The sequence below is a fragment of the Camarhynchus parvulus genome, chromosome Z, assembly GCF_901933205.1.
Source record: "Camarhynchus parvulus chromosome Z, STF_HiC, whole genome shotgun sequence".
Taxonomy (NCBI): Eukaryota; Metazoa; Chordata; class Aves; order Passeriformes; family Thraupidae; genus Camarhynchus; species Camarhynchus parvulus.
This window is the reverse complement of record NC_044601.1, coordinates 15320827-15343862: the sequence shown is the minus strand read 5'-3', so window position 1 is coordinate 15343862 and position 23036 is coordinate 15320827.

Here is a 23036-nt window from a genome sequence, read left to right as displayed (position 1 = left end):
AAAATTCAAGGTAAGACAGCATCACCTGCATGCACTTCGCAGAAGAAATGAGAAAAAATGCTATCCTGCTCACTCCTATCTGCATGCACATTGCATGGAAAGATAGCAAGGCTGCTTTTCCCCAGTGTCAGAAGGGAATCTTGGATAAATCAACTGATGCTGCTATGTGGTGAGAAAATGGCTTTACGTTAGTAATGAGACTAACATAAAAACAGTAACACAAAATCATTTAATAGGGATGTGAAAAATAGCACAATATGACTGAGGGAAAAATAGCCTAGTATGAAAGCAAATTAGTGTATTTACACCATTTTAAAACAAACTTTTAATTTTCCAGACAGACAAATACACAGACAAATCCTTAAAATCTTCAGATCTACTCGATGTGTCTTTTGGCTTTACCTATCTGTCTTTTTCCTTAGGAAAGGGTGAAGAGGAGGAAGCTCATTGCTACAGCTATGAAGGAAAATTTGGGAGGCCACAATGGTAACAGGAAGTACCAGGAAAGGAAACTATCGATGTAAACACAGGAAAATCTCAAGGTGTCAGCTGCCATATTTCTTATATTTTTGGAGGGAGTTTATTGTACTGCCACAGTGTTCACACAGATAATTCACTCTACAAGCAATCTCTGTGAGTGTCTAGTCCAACCTCCTGCCCAAAGGAGGCTTAGCCACCGTGTCAGACCTCAAGTTCCCACCAAGTTTTGACACAAACAGAACTCTGTGTGTGAAGCAGACACCTCTCTAGGGAAGGTGGAAAGCCAAGTTAGTTTTACTTACCTCTCTATGTGTTTGCCTAGTAAACAAACAAACCCAGAAGCAGATTTGAGATACCTTCTAAGTTAGTATGTGCTTTTTCCCCTTTACAGATGTTTCTCAGCTGTTTTGACAAAAATATCTCAAGGTTTCTGAGTGATGAAAGACCTATTTTCCCAAACAGTTGTGTAATACTTCACTTACTTGATAATTAACCTCAAAGATACTTATGTGGTAAACAGTGCATTAGGTGCTTCAGTTTAGATTGGTATGAGAAGTCTATAAACATATATTCAGGGGAAGGGGAAGGAATAATATTGCATAAAGACAGGAATTTTGACCTATTTAATAGTTTCCAGTGTCTAGTGAAATAACAGTTTGAATTGCTTGTTTGGGAGGGTGTTATAATTTTACTGAAAGCTTTTATTGAAAATATTGATGTGCTCTCTAAGTCAATTTTTATTAATTTTCATTGCAATTTTCTGCACTTTCTCCTCTCAAAAGACAAGTCTTTCCTTCCCCAATCCACCATCATCAGCTCTACAGAGATTTCGCTTTGTGCCCCTTTTAAGGAGGAATTCAACTATTAAGTGCTAAAAAAGGGTGTCTGTACTCCACTTGCCACACAAACCACACCAAGCAGAACTGGCTCTCTTGATTAAAAGTCAGTTCAGCTACATTTTCAGAGCAGTCTGACGGCTATTAAAAAGGTGTTCAATGAGCAAGGTTTCAGGATAAAGGGGTATGTACCAAAGAACTGCAAGAAGTGCCACTTGTCGTTTTCCCATATTGGCATTTGTACATGTTGTCTTTGGCACTGGTCCTCCAGATGTGCAGTCTGCAGAGGAGAGTCAAGTACATTATGTAAAACAGGTTGACTGTTTCATGCTCCTGTGCAGCAAAGTGAAAATTGCAGCAAGCATAAGCCTAGACACCCTAGATAGAAAATGAGATAACAAAAGAAATGAAAACACCAACACAGGATTTTGTATCAATTTTACGCTTACAGTATTTCCAAGAACCTCTAAATGTATCAAAATACTGTAGTTTCTGAATTCTGTGAAAACCCTTGCTATTCTGCATCTACTGATATTACCACTGCTTGATTAAAATTTGTACAGATGCACTTACTCTGTTGCTGTGCAGGTATATGCAGGTAACACCAGAATTAGTCTAATATACCAAAACAAATTTTCCTGTGAGAACAGCACTGTCCATGATACCACAAAAGCACTGTATTCTGCTGAAGTGTCGCGTGGACTATTATGGTGTCAGGTCTTGAGGCAAGGGGATGCAAAGTGAAGCAAGAAGCGCTTTTTGATACCTTCCCTTTCCTGAGTACATATTTGAAGGGAAAAACACCCAAATGTGTCACACTAAAATAAGACCAAAATACCAGTTATGATTGCTCTATTAATTCTTAGTTCCATGAGGCAGCAATTCAGATGCTAGACCTCTAGTATGCTCTATTTCAGGATGGGGTGCTTTCCTTGATGTATTGTGCTGTTTTTTCACAGTTCCCTACAGATTTTAGAGGTCTGTCATGGTTTACTTGCAGCCAACAACCAAGCTGGGACTGGGGAGAAAAACACAAGGGTAAAAGCTAGAAAAACTCATGGGTTGAGATGAAGACAATTTAATAGGAACACCAAAAGCCATGCTTACAAATTTCTAGAGATATGTATTTTCAAAAAATCATAAAACTAAACAGTGGTGGTTTTATGGTGTTTTCAGCCTTGATTTCAGTTCAGTAATTGTCACAAAAATAGCACCATAAAAATGATTATGTGTGACAGCTTCTATATTTGTTCTATTTCAATGTTCTTTCATATTTAATTTGTGCAGTTTAAGAGCTAGAAGATGCATTTTCCTGCTGTCAGACAGCAAACTCAGCTGGGGACTTGAAAGATCAAGCTGAGATCTTTTTACTTCTTAAGTTATCTGCAGGTACAAACTTGGCAGTTTGAATTCCACTGACAATTTGATTGTTGATGAGTAGTGTCACCCCACTCATTAGTTTGTTCTTCTGGTGATATTTTTGGACTAGGGTATTGCACAGAGTGGAAGCTACAGAAATACAGTTTTCCTTCTGGTTTTTCTAAACCAGTGACTTCCACTGACAGTTATTCTGTTAATGCTTCCTGTTAATGAATTTGTCCTGACTAGAGGTTTGCTGTTTAGAGGTCAACAAACCACTGCAGAAGCACAAATTACATGGGTATATTGATGGTATCTCTTGGGCTTGAAGTGTTTTGGTATCTCAGAGGATTTATGAAGATGAATACCTTCCATTCATTCAGACCTCACATCCCTGGTGTGGTACTGTGTCTGCTGAAAGCTCCAACTTCTTCTGAAGGTGCCCAGGGGCATTGGGTCCAACATAAAAGGAGATATAATTCCCATCAGTTCTGGTCAACACAGCACATTATTTTTTTGACATTAAGCTACATTTATGATACTATTATATTTTTGTCCCTTCAGACATGGCTATGAAATTTTTTATGGTTGGGAGCTTGAGAACAATTTAAAAATGGAAGACTAGGCAAAATGTGTGAGTTTCATCAGTTACATTAATAGTTCTGAAGAATATTTTATGATGTGGTAGATGTGGAGTTACAGTAGACTAATTCAGGAAGAGCATGCATCTTGGTCCTTCTTTATGGAGACATCATCTTGTATTCCAGGGCCTTAAAGCTTAAGGAAGGAAGCCTGACAAACACAGCAATAAACCCAGGACAGAAGCTACAAAAGAGAATACTTAGTCTGTCATCCCAGGGTCCCCAGAATGACTGAATTTGACTGATGGTACTGAGATATACCAAAAACTCTTCCCTGTGAGAGTCTGGACACCCTCAGTATCTCTGAGATCTGGGTAAAGGGTGGGTTTAAGCACACCTTTGAATATGTTGCATGTTTTCTGTTCAAATATGGAACTTCAGCATAGACAATAACACATAGATGTAATATTTTTCTGCTTTGTTTTTTATTTTTTTATAGTCCCCCTCAACACATTTTGTTGTGAAGATTATTTTCTTCTGATTAAGAAGAAAAATTGATAGGACAAATACAAACCTTAATATTGGCTTTCAGAAGAAACAAAAAGAACAAAACAGAATATTTCTTTTATAATGATTTTTAATTTTTTTTCTCATTAAAAATTCTTAGACTCTGTTACATAAACAAATATAAGTCTTTTATACTGTTATGAAAGACCTGGTTACCTCATTTGAAATTTGGAACATTAATTTTCTTTTTCAATTTAGCTTTGCCTATTCATTTGTTTGCTGAGTGGCAAAAAGGGTAGAAATATTGTTAACAATTTAGTGTATAGTTGTATAAGGACTGTTTGTGCATCCTTTTACGCAATTATATAAACAACTCCAATAAAATGAAGGAAAACACATATCCTAAAAGAGAAGGCTGAGGTGTGTGAATCATAATGTGACAACAGTTTCAAATGCTTTCATTGTAAAACAATCTCATACATCTAAATATTATCTTTCTATCTCTCTGTGCTAGGCCTGAATAAAATTAATTTTGTAGAAGTATTAAAAAGTGTATCCTTGGCTTTGCTTAGTACAGTCCAGCATATTCACAAAATTCATCTGCTAAAACACAAAATTTATAAATGCAGCCAATGTCTCTGTTAAATAAGGTGTTTGTGAAATATGTGATCACTTTTCTGTGATGATTTTCTTTGTAGAAGGTCCGTCAGACTTCAGACCTGTAAATTATTAATGTACCTTGTATCTCATTAGCTGTATATTATGGAAATCTACCTAAGCTGCTACCTCTAGTTTCATTAAAATAGCAAATGGTTAAGAGGAGGAGAAACATTATTGTGCCTTTGCAATTAAATTGGATTTGTAAGAAAGGTAGAAGCTCACACTTTTACCATTTCTTAAGCTGTAATTTAAGAGAACCATATGACATGCAGACTGATGAATAATTCATGCTTCATTTATTAGCCTCGTAACCCTATTACTGGCCTCATAAAAATAAGGATAATAATTTTTTCTTTATCATGAGTCGCTGGAAAATGGCGTGAATGTGCATGCACATGTGCCTGTGTCTTTTGTGCTCATGTATTTCAGTGTGTGCTTGTGTATGAATACTTTGATCAAAAATGAAGGCTCTCTAATAATTTCTACTATACAGTACTTGCACAAACCGCATTGTGGATGGAAGACCTCACACTTCTATCAGCAACAAGGACCACAATACTAAAGCTGGCCAGTATGAGACAAGTTTTCTCATGGGCTGGCATTTTCACACAGGCACTGAAGAACAGCTCAGCCCCAGATCATCCTGCTTGAAGCGCAAAAGCCTCCTAGTTATCCTTGCTCATTCTAGCATAAGTATGGGAACAAATCCAACAAATGCCTTCCTGAAAAACAGCAGATAAAAGAGAATTGAAAGATGGGTATTTCTTTGTTTTTCCCTGGCTTGTGTGCATCAAAGTTTTGAAAATAATGCAAAATAATTGTTACTGGAGGAAGTTTTCCTGAAAGTTCTTTAAGTATTAAAAACTTTATAAAAATAGAAACTGAAATACAATCCAGTTTCCTGTTACAGACACAATTGACAACCTCATCAGTATATAACCAATATTTTTCTATCAAAAATGGCACTTTGGAAAAAGTAAATCCTCCTGCTGAACTATTTCAATTGCAACACCATTCTCTTTTGCAAGAAAAAATAGAAAAGTCTAAATAAGATTGAACAGGATGTTTTGAAGATTTTTGTTTCGGGTGACCTTATCAAGTTGATAAGAATCAGAAGACAATGATCCAATATTATTTAAATAAATATTTTTATTATGCTGAAGGGTTTTTTTCCCTCTTATTGTTTCATTTTACAGAAAATTTCTCAACACACAGCTTCATAGCTCTTTTTACCTGCTGCACACCCACAATATCATTACCTGGAAGCCTGGAGAAAAGATGCTCTTGAACTTCTTCTTGTAAATAAGTATGCTTATGATGTGGGCTCCTTATTACAATAATTAAAGCATAGCTAAAGGGGAAATCTTTATTGAAAGCAGTTAAAAATAGCTTTCAAGGAAAACATTCTTCAAACCATACATCTTCAAACCATATGTCAACTATTCTTCAAACCATATGTCAAAATCTGCATGTGGAAAAAATGGATTTATTTTACAGGAGAAGGTGACCAGCCACCCTTCAACTACAAATGCAGTAATCATAATAATTACTAGCATGGAGAGATTGCTTCCTTGCATCAGCAAAAATGCTACCTTTCTCAAGCACTGAAGATGCAGTGACATCTGTATTTCATCCCACAACATATGCATATCATATGTTGCCCCATTTTGTTATATTTTCTATAACTGTCTTAAAAAAAAAGGCAAAAAACAACAAAAAACCATCTCAAACTCATTCTAGGTGAGAAGTTCAAAAAGACAAGCTACTTTGGCAGTGGTGTACATTAATTGTCCTAACATAATTTTTCAGGAAAGAGGCTGTAGCCCCCAGAGGTCTTCTGCAAAACACATGCTCTGATTAAAGAATGGGATCACAGGTACTCCATCCTGCAAAACACAGGGCAAACACTTCTGACTTTGCATGCCCACCCTCAGATCCATGTGACTGGAAAAGCTCCAAGCATTAGGCCAAGTTACGTTTTAATCCTGTTTTATGGGTACATTTACCCTTTGGGTCACTTCCAAGACATCCTTTCCCAAATCACACAGGGCTCAACACTATATCTTAAAGATTTCTCCTCTTTATTGCAGGCAGCCTGGAGCTTTATCTGGTTCTATGTATAGCTGATATCTGCTCAGAAGGATCCTGATCAATAACAAGTCAATGAGCTAAAGTGCTGAAAAGCATAGAAAGAAGCTGCTGGTTTTCAGTTGGGCTGCAGCTTCAGCACTCTTCTAACATTCCTCTAAAAATAAGCAATTTATCAGCAACTACATTAGACCCTCCATCTTAAGACAAACTCTGATAGCAGGCTAGTGTGGGGTACAGGACTCCCCCACCAGTCTATGGTAGGGAGTGCACAGTCTCCACCGCTGGTCTTGTGAGAGTGATGAGCCTTTAATCTGTAATTTGGCTCAGATTTATTTACTTCATTGTTGTTTGGGTGCATTTTTCTGTTTGAAGAAATTAAGTGCATTTGAAGGGTTAGCAAATCTTTTGGAGAAGCACAGTTCAACATAGATTGACACATGCAAAACCAGGGAAACCTCCTGTTCTGCAGCATGGATGCTACTGCAAAGTTTGAAGAACAGAATTTTAGGAACATTTAAGAGGGAAAAAGAAAAAGAGATGGGACAAAACCAGATGAAAGCCGCAGGTAGGACGGACCACTGGTTTTCTGGCAAATGAAATCGTGTGTATCCACACGATTAATTGGAGCTCCCTTCACCTAGCTTCTAGCTGCCTTAGGAAATTTTTATCAATCTGTATATTTCCACTGTGAAAGTGCTGAGCACAAAAAAGTGTTACGTGTCTTTAGTACTACCAACAGGGAGCATGATGAGTGATGCCCATTCTCTGCTCTGCTGGGTACTTGCTCTTTGGAGGCTTTTATTAGGAGATAATCTGTAGCCCAGGTCCATGGTGGATTTCAAGCCTAGATGGCTAATTTTTATTTCACCATCCTTTCTGGCAGTTATGGTATTTCTTGTGCAGCTCTCTGGGACCTTGTGTGAAGGGCACTATATAAATATAGGGAGTGGATTGGCTGAGCAATTTTTTTACTTCATCAGGCTGTTAATCCTGCATGCCTGTGGTGATAAACCCAGAAAATCCCAAATAGTCCTACATAATATTCAGGACGGGCTGGCAACAACTATAAATACATATCAAACTGTCAAAAACTATTACCATTTAGACTACTCTGCAGTCCTTTCCAAATTACATTAGAATATCCAGGCTTGAGTTCAACTCTTCTCCCCCACACCCTCTTTCTTCCCTCTTAATGACAGGGTGCTGCCTGTAGTTTAGCTTGCCAGCATAATAATGCATGTTTCCTGCACACCTACCTTTTTACTACAGCTCTGTGTTTACCCTGGTCCCCCTTCCATATGACTCACAAGCACAGTGAGGAGCTGTAGCTCTGTACATAAACAAACAATTTTTGGCAGTTTTCAAAACTAAAGCATCCCACTGCCAAAAGGCTTCTGTTTACCACACAGAACAAATGTTGTTACTACTGCAATTCCAAAACTGCATCTTAAATACATCCTTTCATAAAAATGGTGTGGTAGTCTTAATGTCTAATTAGATATAAAAAAAATAACAGAAGAGGTTTTTCTTTTTATTTTTCAATTCTATCTTGGATGATAACCAAAGATAAATAACAGTTTAGCATCTGCATTGCTCCACAGGAACACTGTACTGGATAAAATTATAATTATCACAAAAATGTTAGTCCCCCTGATAAGATGAAAAGCCCACATTCCCTCCAGACTGCCCACATGTCCTTCTCCCCACCTTATAAGGGAGGAATAGTCATCAATTTATCAGAATGAATCTATCTGACAACAACCTTCACTGGGTAATTACACCAGCATAAACTGGGGATGTCCCTGCTTGGGTCAGTGGAAAAGCTCTGAGAAGAGATTAAATATTTTTATCAGAAATATAAGAATATAAGAAGCGCATGATGCCACTGTCTTCAGTGCTGTTTTTTTTCACTTGGCTATATATACAAGGGTTCAGGCAGGTACTCAGGCTGAGAAAAACTGCAACCTAAAAACTGCACACCAGAAGTTTTTGAGATATCAGCTTTTGAAACATAGCCCTGTTTTAAAACCTTTTGATCCTTTTCTTTCGACTGAATGAAGTTCAGATTTTATTCATGCTGTAATGGGGAGTGCATGTCCTATCTGGAAACTTTCTGCAGGATGTTGAGAAATAAAACACTGGCTAGATATTTCCTGACTCTTAACATAAAATATTTCTATAGCTCTTTACTTTCAAGTATCCCACTGTCACTGCTGCACTATATTTCATGTCTTCATTCTTCCAGCACTGAGTGCATTTAATTGGTCACGTACTAAAAGAGCTGTATTTCTGAACCCTAGTGAGCCTTAGTTGCAATTAAATTCCTGCAGGTGGAGTCCTCTGGTGGTGGATCTTCTTCACCTGCATGGAGAGGGGTTCACTCACAGTCTGATTCTTTCCTGCCCTTCCCCTCACCAACTGCAGTCTTTCCCTGTTCTTTCATTCGCTCTATAGAAATTTTTAATTTAAGAATGGAGACACATCAGCCAGAAACTACAAGCCTGTTCTTCTTTTAATTTTCCTGAAAATGGGAATTTGGCTCTTTAACGCACTAATGTTTGCAGGAGTTGCACTTCAGGACGCTGTAATGCCATGTAGTGGAACTGATGGAAGCATAGTGAGATACATGAGACACTGAGAAGGATATTGTGGGATTTATTCTAAACTTTCCAGTACTTCTACACAGCATGTGAAAATACAGACTTGTGTTAATGCACTTATCATGACATCACTACCTTCCTGTTCTTCACCACTTTGAAATCATGTCTGCTCTTGCAGGCACCAAGAAAGCATCACAGGAAAATCCTGACATCTTACCGGGAAAACGCTGCACCTTGGGAACCATGACCATTTGCACTCGTACCATGCTGAAGTAAAAACCATTTTACAATATTTCACAGTGGCATCTAAGTTGTTCCAAATGGTCCTTACCTAAATATGAAGGCAGTGAGATGCAGTGTGATAAAATAATATATGACAGTGGGGGAACTAATACCAAGATCCCAAGAAACTTCGCAATGCTTTAGTACTTAAGGGAATGATGCTGGTTCTATCTACACTCTCTATCAAATATGTGGCTTCACATTCTATAAGAGCTAGGGGATGAATTTGTAGTTTCTTGTCCTGTACCTGTATGGGATGTAAAATGAGCCTTTATAATTTAGAATGTTCTTACCTCAAAATAGGTGGGTTCCTATTGGTCGGTATCTCTGAAGAGGCTGTAAAAAAGAGTGAAAATTACTTAAATGTGAATCAAAAGACATATTGTGACTATGGCTGCCTAAAAGCTTTGCAGGTCTGCAGGCTAGCAAGTATCATATTCATTGCTTTTTTGGAGTCAATGCAATAGGACGAAAAGAAGGGAGATAAATCTGACTGGAAGGACTTGAAATTTTCTCTTTTATATTTAATGTTCAATGTATTTTTTGCTTGTGTACAAAGGCAGGGGTGTGGCTCCAAGCAAGGCAATGTGCTGTGTTTAATTCTGATACACAATTTAGACCTGCTCTTTCTCATGAAGATCAGAGCTGTGTATGTTTGCTTTTCAAGTCCTTGAAATAGTATCAAATAATTTAGGTTTAACTAAACAGAGAGAAATGAATAGGCCTTTACAAAACCCAGACATTTTTTTGTTTGTTATTTTAGAGAATAGAGATTTTCTGTCTCAGTTTTTCAAATGTAAATGCATTTTGGACCTTAAAATCTAAAACACCTGTCTGTTTTAGTTCAACTGTCCCTCATCACACCCTATAAACAAAAGACAAGATATTATTCCTTCCTTAAAGTTGAAGAATATGGATACATAGATTCTCAGTGGTTGCACTACTCCATCAAGAAGAAAATTATAGCTAGGGAATTACATTTTTTGTTACCAAGAACCTGTCAGTAGCCTGCTGCAGTGTAGATTAAGTATTGCACACCCTTTTTGCCAGTTCAGAGTAATTCAGTTTTCAATTCTGAGTTTCTACAGAGTCAGCAACTGCTCTTTGAATCAAAAAGATAAACCATATCAAAGTATGCACTCAGACTGGTTTCTCTCCTAAAGATTTACTTTTTTCCTTCTATTAAATGAGAGCAAATAAAATTCTCTAGGTCTTCTACAATTCCTTATGGTTAAGGAAATACTTAGCATGTTGTTTCTATTACTAGTTTTATCACTGGTGTACTGTAATGGTGCATTGTGGAATGCAACTACTTTTTTATCTATCAGAAGATGAAAAACTGTCTCTTCCTCCCTAAACACAAACACATACAGAGTGCATTTAGCTAATTCATGCTACACTGTATGGGCCAGAGACTGGAAATAATTCCTATAAATTGTGTGATATTGACCTGTGGGTGGATTCCATGTGTGCATACATGAGTGTATTTGACTGTGAAGCCTAGAATCATAGAATCATAGAATATCCTGAGTTGGAAGGGACCCATCAGGATCACTGAGTCCAACTCCTGCCCCTGCAGAGGACAATCCAAGAATAATAATATGTGCCTGAAAGCATTGTCCAAACACCACTTGAGTTCTGAATGGCTTGGCGCTGTGGTCACTTCCCTGAGGAGCCTCTTCCAGTGCTCAACCACCCTCTGGGTGAAGAACTTTTCCTAATATCCAGCCTAAACCTCCCCTGACACAACTTCAGGGCATCCCCTCAGGTCCTGTCACTGTCACCACAGAGAAGAGTTCAGTGCCTGCTCCTCCTCTTCCCCTCACAAGGAAGATGTAACTGCAGTGAGGTCTCCCCTCAGTCTCCTTCAGGCTGAACAGACCAAGCCACCTCAGCCACTCCTCACACAGCTTCCCCTCAAGGCCTTTCACCCTCCTTGTGTCCCTCCTTTGGACACTCTCTAACAGTTCAATGTCTTTTTTGTATTGCGGCACCCAGAACTGCCCCCAGCACTCGAGGTGAGGCTGCCCCAGAGCAGAGCAGAGCAGGACAATCCCCTCCCTTGCCCGGCTCTGATGCTGTGCCTGATGCACCCCAGGACACGGGGGCCCTCCTGGCTGCCAGGGCACTGCTGACTCATGTTCCACTTGACATTGATCAGGATCCTCAGGTTCCTTACCACTGTGTTGTTTTGCAGCATTTCATTCCCTGGTCTGTCTCTACATCCAGGGTTGCCCCATTCCAGCTGCAGAATTTTTCCTTGTTAAATGTCAACTGGTTGGTGAATGCCCAGCCCTTTTATTTGTGGATGTTGCTTTGCAGGGCCTGTCTTATTTCAAGGGAGTCAACACCTCCTCCCAGTTTAGTGTCAGTAGTAAACTTACTCAGTATCCTTTCAAGTCCTGTGTTTAGGTCAAGATGTTGAAGAGAACTGGGCTTAAAATGGAGCCCTGCAGAGCCCCACGGGTGACAGGTCACCAGGCAGATGTAATCCCACTTAATGTAATGAATCCATGTCCTGTGTCCATATACATGCGTATGAAGCTCACAAATGTATAAGAAGTCACAAACAGAGGAAAAGATTGTGGCTTGCAGTTGGTAGTGATAGCTGACAGCGTATAGCATGCTGCTGTCTATTTCTGGAGAACAAAAGATTAATTTTCCCATCTGCCACCAGCCTGTTGCACAGTGTTTCTGTGCTTGGAAACAGACCTGTGTAGAAAGATATAAGTCAGTTACCTATGAAGGATCACCTGGAATATACAGATTTATTTACTTTCTTTTCCTATTTCTTTTTTATTTCTTCTGCACTTGATAGTTTTCACAAAGAGACCTCATTAGTCAGAGCCATAAAATAAACTAACCATTCAAAAGGAAGCCAGGCATAACATTTTTTTGAATGATTGAAAGTGTGAATGAAATCTGATTGTGTGAGCCAAGATAAATTCAGGTGAGAAAGCAGCACACATAGAGACAAAGGATTGTTGATTTTATTCCGTCCCTGTCTCTTCCCTCAACTTAAGAGGGCTTTGCCTAGTGAAAAAAAGAGTTGAAGAATAGCCATCTGAGAGCACAAAAAATATAAAATCACCACAGTTACTTGTTTTAAACCAGTATCAGAATGGTGAGCATCCACTCTGTTGCACCCATAAAATGACATGTCAGAGCTAAGTAGTACAATCCACAGCAGACATATCTGGTCAACTGGAATAAAAACACCCCTTCTCCCTGTGGGGTGCAGTCTCCTGCAACATCCTAAACAAGAAATTCAAAACTAGGGCCCAGCATCTGATATTAATGAAGCAGCAGAATCCACAACTAGGGCCCAGCATCTGATATTAATGAAGCAGCAGAATCCACAAGGAGTATGCCCACTCCATGTGCAAGCTGCTGGAGCAGAGCTGGGAGACAGGAGCAGCCTTCCCACCAAATGTCCTGCGTGTCTGTCAGGTCTGAGGTCAGCATTTGCTGACCTGAGGCTTTGCTCCTGGTGGAGGAGCAAAGCCTCAGGCACCCCAAGTTCAGTGAGCAGTCCTCTTGGTGAGGTGACTGTGAGGGGGCCAGAGAAGGGGCTGTATCCCCAGGGATTGCAGGACAATGCTGAGCTGTGCTGTTCTACATGCCTTCTCCTGAAGTCAGACACACCTTCATCCCAGAATCGGTAGCAGAGGGGCATGAGGGATCCCCCGGGAGCAAGCAGTGGCTGATGACAAATCATTTGGAGATACAATTTCCCATGCCTTGTGGTGCTCCTGTGGTGTTTATGATGACTTTCACTTCCAGAGAAGCACCAGCTAAGGCAACAGGCCTTACTTTTTGTTTTCAGTGGACAAAACAAGCCATAACAGAAGCTGGTTCATCTTAGCTATAGATACCGGTGTTTTTTCCCCTCTAGTCTCAAGGGGACTGATTTTAATGAATTTCCCTTGACTTTAAGACTGATTGTTTTCTCAGCAAAAGAGATACAAACATCTAGAAAACAAGAAAGATACCTACCTCTAGGTCTTCAGGATTATTGCTACTCACAAAGAATCTTCAGCTCTCCAGCTTCCAGAGAACAGTGCAATCAGTAGTGTGGAGAAATACATAATTTTTACTTAAGTTGCTCAGCTTCTCTCTGCTTTTTGTGTGTTTTCATATGAAAACAGGATTTATTAATTCATCCTTTGTCTATGAACATTCCCAGTAATTTCTTTACCCCAGTCATCAGTTTCAATCACATTTAATACAGATGTTGTAGATCATTAAACCCCTACAGGTTTTACAAAAATAACTGCCACACTGAGAACTGAGCAGCTGTAAATTCCTCCTTTTCAGGGCAAAGGCTAAAGTATGCACTAGAGTTTTCACACCAGATGAAATTAACAATTTTTTTGACAAAAAACTGTCTAACAACAGGACACAAAACTAAAGTCACAGAGGTGCTTCTGGCACAGAGAAGTACCTGCTGCTTCCTAGGGTATATTTTCTCCTTCCTCACAGGAGGAGATGACACAATAAACTGCAGCAGCAGCACTGCAGTTTAATCACATCTCTTTAAATAGTAGTTGTTTTTCTTAGGATCTGAAAAAATACCCAAATAACAAATTTGCTGTTTATTACTTAGGTGCTATGAAAGAACATAGGGTCTTTTTCCACTAGGATTTTGGGAGAACTCAGATATATGTCTTGAAGCTAAATTAAAAAATTAAAACAAAAAAATCATAGGGAAGGAGTAGTGACAATCTGCACTATGATTTTTGCACATATGAATACTGCATAACACATTTAAATTCTGAATTTAGAGAAAACAGCCACTCAGTTATGATTAACATCAACTCCTGGATTAGATCCTTGCTGCTTACTTGCAGGACCCCACAGATCTCCACATTTGTAAACTTTTTGCTCCATGGAGCTTGCACACTGAGAATAAACTCAGTCAGACTGCTCCTGAACTCTCTGCTCCTTCCCCAGCTGGATAAGTGAAACTGAAATCTCTCTCCCCCTGGTACAAAGGCAGCAAGTCATGCATGTTCCTACTCAACACCAGGGTGCATCAAAAAGTGTCCTTTACCCTTTCACCACACTGGTGAAGTGCAAAAATGGAGAAAGCACAGTAGTTCTGTGATCCAAATATTTTTCTATTTGCTATACTGGAAATAAAACTCCACCTGCTTTCCTTCCTGCCAGCATCTCCATGCACTGTAACACTTCTTTCTTTTTTTTTTAATGGGATGTGCTTAGAACTGCTCTATTGTTGCCATAATAATATTGATTTAATCAGCTTTTAAGTAAGCCAATTATTCTTTATACAGATTAGACCTAAATATTAATTAAATAATGTAGCTTAGACATGTCTTTTTCCAGGAAACAGTGCAATGCAAATGTTAATGCTTCTCATACGTATTCTTAACTGATAAATTATATATTTCTCCTGCTGAATTTAATGAATCAATGCAGGGTTTTTTCTCTATTCCCCTTTTTTTTAAAAAGTAAGAACATAAACTCATTGATTTTTTTACTGGGTTGTCTAAGCACCCTGCATTTGACTGGAAAAAAACATAAGTAAAAAAAAAATCTGTCTTTCTTTAGAGAGGTTGCAAATTCTCTGCTGTTCTATGTTTGACATAGCACTTTCTTTCATTGCCTCTAGGATTTATTTCCTGCGTTTCCACTAATTTATATTCTTATTGTATTTGCTATTTTTCAGGCTTTTCTAAGATGAACATAAATTAAAGTATTATTGTGCAAAAAATTAAACATTTCTTCTAAAGCCTAGGGTATCAGGGAAAATATTTTCAACCCTTACATCTCTCTACAGGTATTGTCAAATTATTTACCTGTTATCCATCACAGCCAAAAGAAATATAGCTTAAAGGGAAGAATTAGGGTTGATAATGAAGAGGAGAAAGAAATAAGGCCATTCGATTTCCTCATATTCTCAACATCTGGGCAGAAAGTGATAACATCTCATCCCTCTGCTGTGTGAGGATATCTCTCAAACTTTTCTTCCCTTTTTGAGGGTATTTTCAAACCTTGTTTGCTAGAGTCCTTCAATATAAGTTATGTCATACCTTATTGACATAATAAGTGTGTTCATAGTCACCCCTGCGCTTTGGAAGAGCTTGGAAACAGTGAAATCCATTCTGCAGTCCCATGAAGGACTGAGACCATGACAGAGGCACTCAAGGGGTCAAGTCCTCTAAGTCTTTTTTCAGCCTTCATCCAGGTTCTTAACGGGCCCACGAAGAGACTATGTGGCATTTGCTAAGCGGCAAATTAAAATAGCAGTCAACAATTAGGCAGAAGGTCATAGGTGGGCTGTGACCTGCTGCAGCTGTAACAAATCCAGGCCTGCTGCTAAATCCCTCAAAAACCTACAGCAAAATGGTTTATAACACAAGCACATCTCGTCTTATACTTCCTGCCCAAGACCAATCCACCCGGCTCGAACTCACACTTCTTTTTTTCCTGTGAACTCACCCATTCCTGGCACCCACTATTACTTGGTAGAAAGAACAGACTGAAATCTTTCCTCTTCCAAACTAGATAGTCTATTCCTACATAGAAAATACAGCAATTTTATTTATATATAGGCAAGTAGACATAGACACACACAAAAGAGATATTTACCCACTTGAAAATTGTTAGATTTTTAAATGGAATTTCATATCGACATCACTGTACAGAGGGAACTTTTGAATACCCTGGAAAAATCAACAGGTTAAAACAATTAAGTCCGAAATTCGTCTGTAATATTAAAATGACCATTCAAATTTAGAACACTTAAAAACTATGTGCTATAGATAGCTATACCAGATTTGAACACATGCCTGACCCTTGCTCTTTGAGTGGTCTTGTTCTTCAAACAAACTGCAGTTGAAACTTTTCTAGCAGGGATTTCAATGCAAGCCCTTTGAAATAATCAGTATTAAATCATTATGGTTTAGCATCTGCTTAGTGACATAGTGGTCAAGTAGCATAAACTCTGTTAATGAAGCTGCTTAGACTTCAGGAGTAGCACAGTATCAGCTCAACAGGAATGAGGAAACCAGAAATATTTTTTTGTTGCTCAAAGGCTTTACTAGATATCTGCTCAAGGCTTCTGAAATTAGTTTTTTGACTCTCCATTTAGTAGTCCTTGATGGTGTTTTATTGACTCCTTACTTCCATTTCTATTTAGCTTGAAAACAAAAATCTAGGTTTCAGAAAATGATGCTGATATATAGCATAATGAAATGTGAGCTTCGCATTCACGCCAAATTATCGAAACAACAACAATAACAACAACAACAGCTGGACTCAGAGAATAAAAACAAGCCAGAATTTGAGATTCCTTAGTAACTCAGCTGAGTACATCAGATACATACTTCTGTGACAGTAAGGTCACAAGGAGAACCATATAAAAGAAAATATGAGGAAATTCAGTTTAAGGAAAAAAATGTTACTAGTACATAATTGTTGCACATTGGTGAGTCCCACGCTTCATTTTTTTCATATGTCACTGATACTTTTCACAAAAGCAGCTTTGACCAAGAGGACAGGATTTTCACTCTAAAGTATTCATCTCAGGAGGATTTTAGCAGGTATAATGTATCTAAGAACTTTTACTCGTACTTAAAGAGCTGTTAAAGCAGAAAATAAGTCACTTTAAACACCTGGAAAGCCAGAGATCAGAAACCTTCAAATGGTGTAAAAAAATGGCTGGAATCTGTATGTTTGAATGGGGCTGAAACGAATAATATTCAATGGATATTAGCAGGACGTTTTAGAAAGTGTAATAAAACATTTGTCACTTCATATGCTGCCATAACTCTGTAACAGTCTATTGACAAATAAAAACAAAAACAAACAAACAAACAAAACCAAAAAACCTTCTCATTGTCTTTATGCACTGTTATAATTAATAAATTAAAAATGTGCTTAATTAGTTAATTCTTTTTCCCCTCTTGCCTTTGCTTGCGAATATATTTTTTTCTTTCCTGTGTTGGCCCCTTCGTGTTAAACAAATTTTTGCAACCTGAAGTAGCTGCAAGGGAGAGTTGTGTTGAGTTCTTTCATTGATTACATAACCAAAGAAAAAATGCAATGTTAATAATTCCTGTTTATTCTTGTTTGGAGGTTGGTACAGTTACAGGTCTACTTGCATTGTACCTCCATTGATGGTTTGCTTTTGCTAGAGGTGTTTCTCTGCAAAGGGGGATATTCTGGTTACAGGAAGTTTAGTGAAAGAACGTCTGCACAAAGCACTCTCTGTGCAACCACATATAGAGGCTGAGGGGCTGGATTTGGCTCTGGAGTTACCAGGAATCACAAACTAGGCAAGGTAGAAGTCTTTCATTTTTATTTACTGTCTGAGGTGAATCATTACCAAAACTTGCATTGTTAACAACAAAGCAAATTCTGTAAGGAAGTGGCCACATAAAAAAGCCTGTCATGATAATTGTTGTTTTGGTGATAATGGCCTCCTTCATACCTTTCCAGACCACAGTCATAGAATCACAGAATCACAGAATCATAGAACTATAGAAAGGCTTGGGTTAGAAAGAACCTTAAAGATCATCTAATTTCAATGCAGCCTTCCACTAGACCAGCTTGCTCAAAATCCCATCTAACTTGGCCTTGAACACTCCCAGGGATGGGAAAAATGTCTCTGGTCAACCTGTTCCAGTTTTCCCCCATCCTCACATTCTTCAGAATGAAGAATTAGGAAGAATTTCTTCATTAAGAAGAATTTCTTTCTAATAACCAATCTAAACCTGTTCTTTTTCAGCTGAAAGCCATTAGCCCTTGTCCTATCACTGCAGGCCCTTGCCCAAAGTCCCACCCCAGCTTTCCTGCAGGCCCTCTTTAGGTATTGGAAAGCTTGCTATATGGACTCTCCAGTCTTCTTCAAACTGAAGACCCCTCAGCCTTTCAGCCACTGAAGAAGAGCTCCATCCCTCTCATCATCTTGGTGTCCCTCCTCTGGACTCACTCCAGCAGTTCCATGTCCTTCCTGTGCTGGGAGCCCAGAGCTGGATGCAGGGTTCCAGGTGGGCTCTCACCAGAGCAGAGCAGAGGGGCAGAATCCCCTCCCTCCCTTGCTGCTCACGCTGCTTTGGATGCAGCCCAGGACACGTTTGGCTCTCTGGGCTGGGAGTGCCCATGGCTGTGTCATGTCCAGCCTCTCACCCACCAGCACCCCCCAGTCCTGCTCACAGGGCCAGTTTTAATCCATTTCCTGCCCAGCCTGTGTTGTTTATGGTTGGGACTGTCCCCACCCATGTGGAGCATGTTGCACTTGCCGTTTTTGAGCTTCAGGAGGCTTGCAGATGTTCACACCTCTCAAGCCTATCAAGTTCCCTCTGGGTGACCTCCCTTCCCTCCAGCACATCGACTGCGCCACACCATTCAGTGTCATCCATCCACCATAAAATTAGTAAAGTGACTGACCTGAACTATTTTTTAAATTTACCACCTGGAGCCTGTTCCAAACAAGATTATTACCCAATTCACTGTCCTCAGTACAAGGTGCTATGTAAAATGAACCCTAATAAAAATTACAAATTAGTTTTACTTTAGGCAAGTGGTTTAGGCTAAAACAGTAGAGAATAGGAAAATTAAGTAAGCCTGATATTCAAGTTTATAATATGGAAATGTGGGACTTCATTTTTTCTGACAATTTATAATCTACTCTACATAACAAAAAATTTCACAGATTTCTGTGAATAGGCAAACAAAAAAAAACCCCAGAGATGATTTCATTAATCTAGCCCTCTCCTCAACAGTCTTTCCTGCTTCTCTTCTTTCAGAAGTAGTTTTATTTTTCTATTTAAGACTATTTCATTTTTACCATTTCAGTCTCTGTTTCCTCCTTAGTGCCTCCATCTCCTGCCTACAATTTACCAATTCCACATGAAAAGCAATTTCACTCTGATAAATCACACCACCTAACTCTTATGCAGCAATTTTCTTCTGCAGACCTGCAACAGCTGTACAGAAGGAAGAAAGTTTCAGTACTGAGTTTGTGTGAATTACACAGGGGAAAAGCACAGTATATACGTTATGTAAGCAAGAAATGGAAGGAAGGGGTCATTTGTTCTGTCTCCTTTCACACCAGGAATTACTTTCTATAATACCGCTTTCATGTAATTTATCTGCAGATGGTTTCATTGTGCCAAGAAATAGAAAGTTTGCAGGGGGGTTGTTGGAACATATTGTTCATGTCAACCATGTGGTAACCTTATCCGGATCTCTATTCACCCTTTCCTAATACTTTTTAAAGTGTTCTATATAACAGTTCTTTTTTTATTGCTTTTATTTTCTTTCTTTTTTTTTTTTTTTGGTCAATGTAAAGATGACTCTTTCTTCCATTAAAGAAATACCTACTTCTTGAAGTTCTCATCTGATCTAGTTGCATGAATATTTGGTGTGTGTTTGCAAGTTCTGTTGAGGGGCCAAATGGGGACATAGTCATGGGCTGGCAAACATTGCTGGGGGTGTTTGCTCAACTCTGTTGGGTGTAGACCTAAATCGCATGAGTACTCTCTGGATGTTGGGTCTTTAAACTATCCCCAGAGGTCGCTATTCCCAAGACTCTCCCACTGCCACTGATATTCTATGTGCTTTTCTAGATCAGCAGTCCACTCTTAAGTAAGAAAGAATACAGTTTCAGGGAAAGGATATGGTTATAATAGCCGCACTGCAGCCAGAAAGAATAGGAAAATGCCTCACTGCTCTGTGAAGTGACACTTTTCCCACAAGAAACTTTATAAATTGCCACATTATTTCAGCATCATTCTGCAAAATCTGTCATGAATGCTAAATTATATGAAACAATTATAATTTTCACTCCTCACATCTATAAAAGAGTTGGAAATCCTAATTGCAAATAGGTTTGTTGCTCTAGTCACAGGTCTGCACCCATCAGTGCAGAATGCATTTCTGATCTTTTTCCCAGTTACACCTCCTTCTGTCACCTAAAAAGAACCAGCCTGGAAGGCAAAATGCCCTGCTCTTCCATAAAAATTCTGCAGCTGTCTGCCTTTGGTTCTCCTTTAATAGACTACCAATTGTGTCATATATCACCAGCAGATTTAGGGGTTACAGCATCGCATCGGTTAGGTGCATGTTGCACCTAAGTGGAAGTGACTGAAGAACATGATTTCACTGACAACCAACAAAGACAAGTCTAAATGACATGATCATTATTTTTCCTACTATACTATCAAATCCTTGCATATCAAATGATTCTGACAGAATCTGTTCTTTTCCTACAGAAAATAAAGCTGTTAATTGTGACTAGATAACAGTTATGGTGGTTTTGCCTGGGAAATATTTTAGCCATAAGGACAGTTCCTTGTACAAGTCTAAAAAGAACTTTCATTGCCTGTTCAAAAGACTCAGGGGTTTATTTCAGTTCATATCCAAAATAAAGGTTTTCATTTATTGCATTTTGTGGAGTTCATTGTGTTTATGTGAGTCAGTGATCAAAAGGACCCATAAAGATTAAAATTCTGACATTAAAAGAGTACTCTTACATTGTAGCACATAAGGTCATGGACAAACACAAACTAACTATTAGTCTGACATTAAGTTTAAACAGGGAAAATGCCAAATGACTGAAGCTTATTTGCTGAAGATGAAGGAAGAATGTGTGTGGAGACAAGCTTTTAAAATGTGAAAACACAATTCCTGTTTCTTTAATATAGAATATTTTGATCATTTTGTCATGAAGTAAAACCATATCTTGTACGTGTCTGTCAGGAATGCCTAGCGTAGACATGCAGGCTTCTCCATCACTAATTCAGTCAGAGAGCTGCTCAGCCCTATTCAGTGTGCCCAAGAGGGTCCAAGACTCATCTTTGATGGGAGATCAGATCAAGGTCCTAAAGTCTGTGTAGTGTTATTGGCTGCTTCCCTGTGCTTTATGGCTATACTTAGTCAAAAAGATTTGGTGGAATTTATGTCAACCGTGTATAAATTTCACTTGCTTTCACTTGCTTAGACAACATAAAAAATCTTCCAGGTGGAAATTTGTCCAACAAACAACTTCTACAGAATGTTTCAGCCTCAGAGGAAGCATATATTTTCTTGCATTATGTTTTGTTGCATTATCATGTAATATTCATAAGCTCTGTGATTTCTTCTTCAAACCCTATTTTTGGGTTCTAGATAGAAAAAAAAGACCAGTTTTCTTACATTACAGTTTTTATTTCTTTCTTTTTTTTTTTCCTCCTCATCAGTTAGGATAATAACTATAAACAGGGCTATGGAATTTTGTTTTCTTAAGAAACATTATTTACCCTTTGAATTCATCCAGCTTCTCCACAGGATATGCTTTCCTGAAGTCACTCAAGGCTATTGTAATTTCCCATCATATTTTCTAAGAGATGAACACAGTACCTGCTAATTGACAGAACTAGCTTTCAAGAAGTCAGAATGGCTTTTGTTGAAGTGTATCAAATGGTGCTTAATTATCTTTCTGTTTGTCTCACATTTGACCTTGGGCTGAACTTCCTTATTTCTGGACAGTGTAGTGATCAACCGTGTTTCACGCCTTCATCTGCTCCAGTTATTATATACCATTAATCACATTAACCCTGCACGCTGCAGACCTTCCATGGGGCCCAATTTGGATGAATTTGTTTCATCTGTAGATGCCTGACATGGATTGGAGTGGACTTGCTGATTCCACCTCACACCATTTATCTGCACCCACTGGCCAGCCCATAATAAATGGCTGTTGTCAGTAAATTAGGCCATGCTCCTTAAGCTGCCAATGCTTTGAATATTAACCCAGCAGAGAAAAACATCTCTTTCTAAAGTGAAACACTACTCTGGCCTGAATGAGAGGAGTAGATGAGCTTTGTCAAGCTCTGTCTTCTGTTGGTGGCCACCCAAAATGTCCCTCTGAGAACATGGTTTCTCTGCAGCACTTCTGCTGCTGGCACATTTTGCTGCCATCACAGACTTCAGCTCTTGACACAGAGTGAACCTCAACTCTTGTGAGCCTTTCCATGGCAGTGATGTTTGCTGGTCTGGACCACAGCAAGTTTCTACTTGGGCTGCCCCATTTGTAAGTGATGGTTTAGGTGCCATCATTAGTTCAAGTCCAGACAGGGAGAGATGGAAAATGGTTAGTCTTCTTCAACTAAAGAAAACATGACAGGCTGTTTTAGTAAACTGCAAGTTTACTTAGTTTTGCCCTGAAAAAAGAAGTTCAAGATTATTGTCTCTCTTCAGCTCACTGAAGCATGCCTAGTAAACATGGCAAGAGTATGCAGTACTACGTATCTGAGTAAGTCTTCTGTTGTGTCCAAACTTAGGCATGTAACCACAGGAGACCTTACTTTATGAATAGGTAGGCATCTTTCTTCCCATTAACGTCACTTGTTACTGCTCTGTCAAAGAAACACAGTTATACAATAGTATTGTACCTTTTCATACCTTTTAATGTAAGGAAAAACCATCTTCCTGTCCCTGGTGACCCAGTGTAAAAGTTACAAATTACTAATATAACTTTGTGATCTGACTGTGATGCAAACTGGGGTTAGGAGGTTTCACATCCAAACAAGGTTTGGGGTGTTTCCATTTTTATGGATGTGCACCTGAAACTTCTGTTTCTGTTCTTCTTCTATTTACATTGTGATCTGATGGCTACAGTATTAAACACAGCC